This window comes from Apodemus sylvaticus, chromosome 1, assembly GCF_947179515.1.
Source record: "Apodemus sylvaticus chromosome 1, mApoSyl1.1, whole genome shotgun sequence".
Classification (NCBI taxonomy): Eukaryota; Metazoa; Chordata; class Mammalia; order Rodentia; family Muridae; genus Apodemus; species Apodemus sylvaticus.
In genome coordinates this window covers 147,234,182-147,246,257 of record NC_067472.1, presented here as the reverse complement: position 1 = coordinate 147,246,257, position 12,076 = coordinate 147,234,182, and positions in this window count along the sequence as shown.

Here is a 12,076-nt window from a genome sequence, read left to right as displayed (position 1 = left end):
TTGAATTGCATTTAATGATCATTGCCTCAAATACCTAAACTAATTGTACAGAATTCCAATGAGATCCTATTTGGGGGTACTAAATAAGGTATTATACAGATGGTCTAATCTAAGACCTCTTACACTTTCAATCTTCATAGCTATAAATAACACTGACTTTTCAATTACTTTTTTCCACAATATACCTGCTCTATTGGAGGCCAATAACAAATTTTCATCCCCACATGAATTTACTATGGTGATGTATTACCTTACACAGAAATATCTTTAAGGGCCGAAACTCACCATTAGGTATATTTCTCACTAACAGCTGTAGTAGCCATGTTGCTTCAACAGCAGCTTACTGATACTCTGTTACTGGATCTATGTGAAAAAATTCTCAGGGATTTCCTAGAGCCCAGGTGGAAAAGACCTTTGTTCACCCTGCTGACACGGCTTACGTCCTATAAATTAGACAGAAAAACAGATGATACCCTCTCCACAGAGGAAGATCACCAGATTCCACAGTCATTGACAAAATAAAAAGGTCAAAAGGACACCAATACTTTCATTTTAAAATTAACCCAGTCTTGAAACTACAGTTTTTGCTAACTGTATACACTACAGCCCCTAACTCACATCAGCCTTCTCACAATACCTACAAAATTGAAAATCCTAAAACTGACTATCATACCCAACTAGGCTATACAAAAATGCCACCTGGAACACCCGGGTTCTGAGATTTGAATTTTGATTTGGGTCAGCTGACTGATAACTCATAACCTGACACTTATCAGACTTTCTAAAATTTACCACCTCTTGTTGGTTATGTCATAATGATAGATCCTTCTTTTATAAAGAAGTTTGTTAATAGTTAAATATAGAATATCTGAAACACTGCATATAGATGGTCAGAAGGAGGTCTGGTTTTAACCCTACAGACCATATCAGGAGAACTTAACTGCCTGGAGAAGATCCCTCTGTCACATAGACACCTTTCCAATTGAACAACACCCACCATCCATCCTAAATATATTTTCCCTAAACAGACATGGAGGGTTTGTTCAAAGGGACTGACACCATAGAGAGGCCCTTAATTCCTCTACCCAATGGAGTTCTCTATTTTAGGCCAGTCAGTACCTCAGAAAACTTATTATTCAGAAGAGACAGCTCTCATGCATGGGGAGGCAAATTCCCGTCTTGGGAACAGGCATAATAAAAGCAACACACCATAGCCTCACTGAAACTCACAACCACTTTTGATTAACAACAACATTGTCCAGTGCAGATGGTTCCTGCTCTTTAAGGAAACAGGAGCCAATATGCTTAACATGTTAATAGTCCATTCTACTACTCTAAAGAAGAGAAAATTAAGTGTTCTTAGACACCAGTGGCCATTTGTTAACATACATCACGTTCTCACAGCATAAGTTAATTTTCAAAGTAAGAAATGTCCATTTCCAGACTCCAGACTCACAGTTCTGTCAGATTTTATGAACAAATATTACTAGGTTTGAAGGATGATAGTAGCAGTAGCAGTAATAATAGTATATTTCTGTTTACCTCCAAATGTAAGACACGAAGAATGAGAACATAGATGGGAGGGTGGAATGGCACAGAGCATCTAACAGAAGTGGGAAGGAGAAATCAAATAAGATATTGAATGAAATAAATCTACAATAAAATGAAACACCACAAAATGAGGACTTTCTTGGCAAAGGTTTTAGCTCTATTATTTCTCAGATGCACAGTGACAGGAAGAGATGCAACTAAATAGCAATTATTTATATAAGAGGTCTTGATGGGAGTGTGAGAAGCATCAACTCTCCAGACTCTGTTAGATATTTGAAAATTAAGATGAATCACCATTTTTCAGATAAATTGAAGACTGATAGCTGTGTAAATATGATATATCAGTGTCTCAGAGGCAGAAATAAATTTCCAACAATGAAGCAGTCACTGTATGACTCTAAGGATACCTGTGGGAAATCCAGATAAGAAACCACACAGTACTTTATATTTATACTGACTCTGTCTCCTGCAGCTCGCAGGAGCAGCCCCCCTTCTCTACTGAGCATCATGCAGCTAAGTCCTGCCTAGAGCCTCGATCCAGCTCAGACCCACACTCCAACCAGGACCCTGACTTGGAAAATCTCTGTATTCATGGACTTATATTTGATCTGTTTGCCCATGATTGGTTGAGTATGTGCATTCATATGAAGAAGGGAGATAGGACAAATCAAAAGAGAGATAACATGATAGAGATTTTAAAAATCTACTGTATCTAGGGAGATTTAAAGCAAAGCTCTTGTTTTGTCTCTCTCCCCTCTCCCTATCTTCTGCATCAGACACATAGAAATTGAAAGTTAACTGATAATATATAATTTTATCTTATCTTTGGATCTAATGAACATTAAACAAAGGCTGTCAGTGGCACCAGGAGGCTGAGCCTGTATCTTCTCTATTAGAAATAAATCTGGATTTTAACTGGAAAGATCCCACTTTAGTCTAGACCATTCTGATTCTGAATCTGATTCATGGCTGGAAAGTGCAGCTTGCTGCGTAATCTTGGCAATATGCCTGTGTTATTCTCTCCCAGGCCATTATTACTTGCTTGGAATCTTCACCCTTGATTAGAATCTTCTTTCTAATAGAGTGCCCTCTCATATGCACAAAGTATTACAGAAAGAAATGTTGATAATTAATACTAATAAAGCAAGATACTCAATGTGTCTGGATTGTCCTAAAGTTCCATGAGAGAAGATTGTCCTAAAGTACCATGAGAGACAAGAAACCATTGTGAGATATTTTGGAATAAAAATACTTGTTAATACGTGTTTGTGTTATTCTCTGTGTGTGTATCTGCGTATGCGTGTCTGTGTGTGTTTGTATGTCTGTGTATCTGTGTGTCTGTGTGTACACATACACTTAACTTTTAGTGTGCGCAGGGCATAAAATTTTTCAGGGACACGTGGCAGCCAGAAGATAAACACTGCTCTTGCTTCTCTGGGACCTTCTTTAAAAAACATATACTTCATAGTCTGTCCTCAATTGGAGAAGTCGCCCCTAAGTCTTAAGAGACTTGAGGCCCCAGGGAATGGAGAGGCATGGTGGGATATGGGAGATTTGTAGGGGTGAGTTCATATTCTTGGAGATGCTGGAAGAGGAATGGAATGGGGAAATGTCAGAGGGCTGAATGGGAGGGAGAAAACAAATGGAATTTTTAAAAAGGTTTAAAGATAAAAAATAAAGGAATAAAAATGCTACAGGAACAGAGAAACAAAACTACATCTATGGGGTAGTAATATGTGGGCTTGAGACTTCTCCAGAGAAAGCCGGGTCATTATGGACAGAAGGAAAGTTGACTGCATTCCAGCAAAACTTGCTATGTGAACGGAAGCAAGGCCAGGAATTGTTAGGTTGTTGGACCTGGACTTCCTCTAACCCTGGGCAGTTCCAACCTGATACATGCCACAGGAAGACTCTTGGGTTTCAGTATTTAGCATGAGAAATGTAGTGGCTCAGACACTGGATGTGGGATGTACATTTCCTTTATAATGACAGCATGAGTTAGTGTTTTTCCATACTGTTCTTTTGAACCAGTAATAAAGTGTTCCACACCCATTTACTCCTGTCCAGTAGCACTGGGACTATGGGATAACTGAAATAGTTTTATATGACAAGACCCTGAAATGAGATAGACCTAGCATGTGCCTTTAAGAGCCTTCCTTGGGTATTGGGAAGTTTTACCAGCTCTGCTTTGAACTCTTTTAAGAAAGGATAATAATTATCCCAACTCAGTTTTTTACAGAGCTAGAAAAAGCAATTCTCAATTTCATCTGGAATAACAAATAACCCAGGATAGCTAAAACTATTCTCAACAACAAAAGAAATTCTGGGGGAATCAGTATCCCTGACTTCAAGCAATACTACAGATTAATAGTGTTAAAAACTGCATGGTATTAGCAGAGTAACAGACAAGTGGACCAATGGAATAGAATTAAAAAATTCAGCAGTAAACAAAAATATATGAGCATGTGAACACACCCATACACACTCACATACTCCCACACAAGACATAATGCATGTATGTATGTATAATATATATATATATATATATATATATATATATATATATATGCTCAATATTTTTTCAATTCAGCAAATAGTAGATACACATATGTATATACAATTACAAAATGCATAACAATATGCCTAGAATTTTTAATCAGCCGGGTCATATTGGAGATAGTTGTGGATGAAAGATGGAATGGTGTAAGTAATCACTAAATCATATACACATATATGAATACATGAAGCATAATTTAAAACTTCCAACTTGCATTCATTTAACAACAGAATTGAATCGATTCACATTACAATATTACCCAGCAATACTACCCAGATACAAATGATGCAACCTACAATAGGTATATGCCTGCACAATGCACTGGTAAACCCACTGTACAAGTCATTGGGGTAATCATTCCTTTTTATGAATTTATGATGTAATTGGTAATGATGAACCAATAGAGAACATTGATAGAGTGACAAAAACCTGAGGCTATATGGGACCAGGGCCTAGTGGAAAAAAAGAATTAAACATTGACTAGTAGAGAGAAATAATTACACTGATCAGAGATGTGCTTGTATTCATCTTCTATTCAAATCTAGGTGAGTGTTTAAACCAATGTAATAATTCATGAGAAAAGTATCTGCTGTCTTCATTTATTCTCTTAGGAACATCCTACATATGCCTTCACATGTACTATAGCCTGGCACTTCCTGCTTATTCTTCCCTTTCCCACTATAGGCATCAATCTCACTTTACAGATAATCTCAGGATATTACTGTAACTACATAAATCTGCTAAAGCCTTTCCAACTATATTTTTGAAATGCAAACTATTCATAAAATCTCTAAAAACTACATGCCAACGTCAAGATACTTTCGTAGTATTTGCTTTCCTTAAGTCAGTAGTGAACATTATTAGTCTCAGTCAAGTGGATATCTAATATTTCTTTCCTCATACCTAATTCCCTCAATAGTTCTTCTCCTACCTCTCCTCTCTTCCAGTATCTCATATCCATGGGGAATTTCTCTTGTGTTGAAAAAGTATTTATTAAAGCTCATAAGAGATAATTAAGTGGAAATTGTTTATGATCTACGCCCTCCATTTATGAAGACTATGTCCAAAGGGAATAGGAGGATATGTTTGCTACCACAGCTCAAACACTGACCAAATCTGTCCCCATATCCAAGAAACACACAGGAGCAGCTGGCAGAGTTCCTTGATTACTGAAGCTGTTCTGTAATTCTAGAAGTTTCAGTGTTCAACAGTCTTAGATGAACATTTGCTCAGAAACCTGAACATAATGAAGAGCAACGTCTGCACACTGACTCAGGGATCTTCTATTTATCTTTGCAAAATGTGGGACTCAAGCTCTATCCTTTACATTTTTGTCATTCCATTCCTGTTACTATAAGATTCCAAAGGATTCCAGGTTTTGGGTGGTAGACGGGGCCAGGAAACTTAAAGAAATAGAGAAATTTGAACAAGTTTCTCCTTCCCACAGGCATATACACAGCTGGATCTAATTTGCTATTGTTAGTGCATTGCCCGAAAATCGAACATGGAGTGAGAAAGTGATCAGAAAAGGCAGCACTGTCCACCCTGATTTTTACACTTCATGCTTTTATTTACAGTTAAATTGCCTTTCCCTTTCCAAAACAGGATGATATTTTTTAATTGATTTCCATGCCCAGGTATAAGTTTCCTCACATATTCTGCATGAGAAATCTCCACACCTCCACTAACAAAGCCACTGATCTATGGGAAAATAGTCATCCTAATTTTCCTCATTATTTGGGATTCTGGTTGGCTAGAGAATCCACCTGTACTAACTAATGTGAAAAGATCTCATCTCAGATGAGGGTTGCTGGAGTGATTGCTGGTTAGTAAAGTGTCCATACAAATTTTTCTGGATAATTTCAACTCAGTATATGACCTTGAGTATAGGACTTCTAAGATCCTGGATAAGTGTTGTTGGAATAAACCTCAAAGGAATTTTTTTGACCTTGCTCAAGTCAGCCATGCTTTACTTGGCTGAGAGTGCCTGGACCTATGTAAATCTCCAGTCTGCTTTACTACACCTCTTAAGTTTCCTCTAAGAATCTACTTGAGTTTAAATTGTCGTTTTGTTAAATGATAGGAAATGCCAAACTATCTGAGCTATTCAATCTATGTGAGACACTAAGTTGGAGTGGGATATGGAGAACAGAGAAGACTCTGCCTTACATTCCTCAGGAGAAAAATTTCTGTGGAAATATTCACATGTAAAGAATTTTCCCATAGATTGATTTTAGAATTCCCTACAAGATTCAAGTGGTAAACAATCTTCCATGTGCTTCAATATTATACTTAATTATCTATTTACCACCATGCTAGGTAAAAGTTAATGCTGCATGTAAGCATGCAACAAAAATCTTAGGAAAATTCACAAGTTTTAAGAAATTTCCTCAGGTAATTTCAAATACCTAAATATTTGGCTTTCTTTTTCATTATACACTTTTCAGCTCAAAGCAACGTGTAAAATGTTCTTGATAATCCTATTCATTCTAGTAGGATTCTATCATAGTAAAGGAAGGAATTTATAGCAAACAGCATAGACTATAGCTACTGTGAAAAGGTGCTATAAATACATGACAGAGCTGCATCCATAAACTCTCAAAATAAGAATACATAAACATTAAATACACATGATGCTTTGTTAAAATGCCAGACAGAGTTAAGGGTAAAAAGTGAAAGATCATCCTGCTATCTTAAGGACTACTAGAAAATGTGATGAGAAACAGTCAGAGGGCAGAGCAGGAAGGGGAATAATGACTAGACTGCAAAATAAATTAAAGAATAAAAAAAGAACTACTGAAACTTCTTCTCCATGTTTGATCCCTTAGATGGTACATATTGTACTAAGATTTCAGTCCTAAATGTATGCACACAGATTATATTTGAGAAATATTAAACTACTGATGGTTTTACCAGCTGTTCATTATATATATACATATATATATATATATGGATATATATATGTATTAAATTACAAAAATAAGTAAGGCTATGCCATGCAAAAGATTTCCTAAACTCTATCAATTTCGGCATTGAATTGTAATTAATAATTGCCTCAAACACCGAGACTAATTGTACAGAACTTCAATGGGATCCTATATGGGGGTACTTCGTATGGTTCTATATAGCTTGTCTAATCTAGGAATCAGATTCAATCCCACCCTCTCGTGACTGTTCACAGTGCTAGAAGAATTAGCACTCCTTCCTCCTCTGATAATCTCCCACTGGTAGGGGGACAAATGTCAGCCTTGGGAACAGAAGAAATATAGCAGATCCTAGGTTCCTTCCACATATACTCACTGGCCCTGTATTCAGGTTCCTGACTCCAAGGAGGATGAGGTACCCATCTGTCAGTTGCTTTTGGTTTCTGAAGAGAGAATCTGTGAATCTCTGAGTTTCAGTATTTAGAATGCTTTCTGGAAAACAGAAGGAACTGTAAGTTGCTTTCAGATTCTAAAGCAGAAATCTGTGAATCTGTGAAAATTAATCTTTGGATTCATTTTTTTCCCATGATGTACAGCTATTTTGTGCCTGTCTACTCTGTGTATTGTGTTGTTTGCTATTTACTTATATTGGACAATGACAGAAGCCATGGGATAGAATTTTTTGATCTTAATTGCATTCTGACTCATTACAAGGAAATTAGGGCTAAAGGCCACATATTACAACTTAGAGTGGTCATCTTTTGATATTAGATTCCCAACAGAGGGGGACATTTGATTTCTTCTGAGTGTTAGCAGGAGAAAATGAAGTCTTTCAAAAGTCTAACATTTTCCCCTGATAGCACTTCTTTGTTAAGAGGAATGGCCAAAAGGTGACAAGAAACAATATGAGCCAAGATTTCCCAGACCAGCAGCAAGCTGCAGCCTACTTGGTGACATCAGCTTTAAAATTAGAACTATAGCTCATGGGTTGAAAGTACTAATCTCTCTTCCAGAGATCCTAAATTCAATTCCCAGCCCTCACTGGTGATGCCCTTTTTTCCCAAGACTGGCTCATCCAAGTTTTATGGCTCACAGAGACTTATCACCCTCTTCCTTTACCTTTTTGCTGATTGCAGGCACAGTGCACACTGGTATCCAGGGACCCTAGAAGGTCTAAGCCTGGAGCCTTCTATGGCCCTAACCAGGCTTTCCCTAAATTGAGAGGTGATTTCCCAAAGTAATAAGCTTCTTGCTTGGACAGACTAAATAGGAGAGGGCACAAGTGAGGGGATGTATCCATCACCAGAGCTTATAAAAGACTCCTGGTCACTCATTTTCTTCAGTAAATGGCTATTTTTCTTGCCAGGAGAAGTGCTTGCTCCCTGTCTGAAAAGATATTGTCTCTGAGTTGTAAAGAAAAATTTTCACTGACACTATCTTGGAACAATCAGCCAACTGAGAAGCAACAACCACTCACATCCATGTGCCTTATGACACTCAGTGCAGAAACCTACCCCTACAAAGTTCTTACAATTTCTTATCACCACAGACGGAGGGGAAGAAACTGGCTCTTTGCACCATCGGGAACCCACACAGTTTGGGACTTCAAAACGGTGAAGGATAAGGGACATCTCCACATTTACCACGAGGTTCTTTCAGCAGGCCTAAAAAATAATTTGACCAAAGTTTAGATGTGATATTTCTCAGAATATTGATAAAAGGCCAGTGGCATTTCTTAACCAGGTCATAAAGACTACATGTGTTAGGATATACACAAAGAACAGACAAGAAATCAGAGAATTCTAACACTGTAGAATTTCATCAATTAGTTAGTGCAAGACATTAGAAATAAATTACAAGTTCAAAAAATATTTAAAAAGACATTGAGAGGAGTATTGAAAATTACAGAGAGTGTATGGAAAGGGAAAGATTAAGATTGGAAAGACATTGAAGAGAGATTTGGTTAGAGTCTTTCTTGTCAAAAAAGCATCGGATCCAAAAAAAAAAAATATTCCAAGCTTCAATAGATTACAAAAATAATAGAAACTAAAGGGACTTTACAAACTCAAAGACCATAGAAACAACTGTAGGCTTGTTTATCAAAGAAACTAGAACCAGTGGCCACAGGATGGCCACCTTGCCCACATATTACACAGCCACAACAGTGTTGGCTAGAGATACAGATAAATTAACTTTGAGAAAAAATTTGATTGTGACTACCCCCTTGCAATTAAAGAGGTACTCAAGCAGCCTTCTGATTGATGTCTCAGTAATGCTATAGGATTCATTATCAGACTCTACTAATCACCGCTGGCTAAATTATTTTCCAGCTGCCTGTTTTCCTGAACCCTATGACTCTCCTACCCATACCTGACATAGACAGTGCACTCCATCAATGTGACAAGGTTGCAGCCCAGATACAAGTACCTGACCTCAGTAGAGAGACTCTCCTCTCTCAAGGACATAGTGGACTTAGTTTACTGACAGAAGCAGCTTCAACCATGAGAGCCAGAAGGGGCAATGGTGACTACAGAAATGGAGGTACTCTGGATTCAGTGTCTTCCTCCAGACACTTTAGGGTCAAGATAACATTAACACAGACCATCATCATGGGAAAAAGATAAACAGGACACAGTAGCAGGAGCAGGAGCAGAAGCCGGAGCAGTAATAATAGTATATTTCTGCTACCTCCAAATGTAAGACAGAAAGAAAGAGAACAGAAATGGGAGGGTAGAATGGCACAGAGCATATTAGAGAAGTGAGAAGAAGAAACTCAAATAAGATACTGTATGAAATAACTCTACAATAAAATGAAACACCACATAATGAGGTCTTTCTTACCAAATGTTTTAGCGCTAACAATTATCAAATTCACTATGACAGGGAGAGATGTAACTAAATAGCAGTTATTTACATAGGAGATCATGAAGGGAGTGTGAGAAGAATCTAGTCTACAGACTGTTAGATATTTGAAAATTAAGATGCATCACCATTTTTTCAGATAAATTCAAGACTGCTGGCTGTGTAAAAATGATATATCAGTTGTTTCAGAGCTAGAAATAAATTTCCAACAAATGAACCTGGCACTGAATGATTCTAACAATGACTGCAGGAAATCCAGATATGAAACCCCACAGTACTTACACTACACTTCTATTGGCTCTGTCTCCTGAAGCTCTCAGGTGCATCCCGCCACTCTACTGAGCAGCATGCAGCCATGCCCTGGCTAGAGCCTGAGTCCAGCTCAGACCCAGACTCCAACCAGGAGCCTGACTTGCAAAATCCCTGTGTTCATGGACATCTATTAGCTCTGTTTGCCTATGATTGGCTGAGTGTGCACATTCACATGATGAGAGGACCTAGGACCAATGAAAAGTGATTTCAAACTAAGAAATAGAGATAAAAAATCTACTGTATCTAGGGAGATTTAAAGCAAAACTCTTGTATTGTCTCTCTCCACTCTCCGCATATTTTGAATCAGAAACAAAGAAATTGAAATGAAACTGATAATATATTATTTAGTTTTGGGTTTAGATCTAATGAACATTAAACAAAAGCAGTCAGTAACACCAGGAACTGAACTTGTATCTTGTCTCTTGGAACTAGATCCTGGCTTTTAACTGGAAAGATTACCCTTTGGTCTAGATCATTCTAAAATGAATCTGATTCATGGCTAGAAATTGAAGCTTGCTGCTTAATCTTGGCAATATGCCTGTGTTATTCTCTCCCAGGCCATTATTACATGCTTGGGCCTTCACCCTTGATTAGAACCTTCTTTCTAATAGAGTGCCCTCTCATATGCATATAGCATTACAGAAAGAAATGTTGATTTTTAAACCTGCTAAAACAAGATACTCAGTGTGTCTGGATTGTCCAAAAGTGCCATGAGGGACACGGAACCCTTCTGAGATATTTTGGAATAAAAATACTTGCTAAATTCTGTATTAATTTAATACTGTTTGTGTTATTTCTCTCTCTCTCTCTCTCTCTCTCTCTCTCTCTCTCTCTCTCTCTCTCTCTCTCTCCCTCAATCTCTCTGTGTGTGTGTGTGTGTGTGTATTTGTGTGTGTTTATCGGTATGTGTATCTGTGTGTCTGTGTATCTGGGTATACATCATGCTAACACAGGTAAATTTTAGTGAGAGCAGGGTATAATATTTTTCAGGGACACATGTCAGTCAGAGGATAAACTCTGCTATTCCTTCTCTGGTGCCTTCTTTTAAAAACACATACTTCATGGTCTGGCCCCAATGGGAGAAGACTCCCCTGAGCCTCGAGAGACTTGAGGCCCCAGGGAATGAGGAGGCCTGGTGGGATGTGGGAGATTTGTAGGGGTGAGTTCATATTCTTGGAGATGGTGCAAGAGGAACATAATGGGGAAATGTCAGAGGGCTTAATGGGAGGGAGAGATCAAATGGAATATTAAAAAGGTTCAAAGATAAAAAAGAAAGAAAGAAAAATGCTACAGGAACAGAGAAGCAAAATGAATTCCATGGGGTACAAACATCTGGGCTTGAGACTACTCCAGAGGAAGCCGGGGCATTTTGGACAGAAGTAAAGCTGACTGCACTGCCAGCAAAGCTTCCTATGTGAATGAATGCAAGGCCAGGAATGGCTAGGCTGTTGGACATGTTCTCCCTCTACCCTGGGCAGGTCCAACCTGATACATGCCACAGGAAGACTCTTGGGTCTCCCTATTTAGCACGGGAAATTCAGTGTCTCAGACCCTGGATGTGGGATGTCCTTCTCCTTTATCACCACAGCATGACTTATTGTTTTCACATACTGTGCTTTTGAACCAGTAATAACGTGTTCCACACCAATTTAATCCTGGCAAGTAGCACTGGGACTATGGAATAACTAAAATATTTTTATCTGACAAGACCCTGAAATGAGATAGACCTAGCATGCCTTTTAGAGCCTTCCTTGTGTATTAGGGAGTATTACCAGCTCTGCTTCGAACTCTTTCAAGAAGGGATGATAAATACATTCATGTACCTCCCACAGACACTTCTTGATAACATAATGTGTCTTCTTAGAAAAAC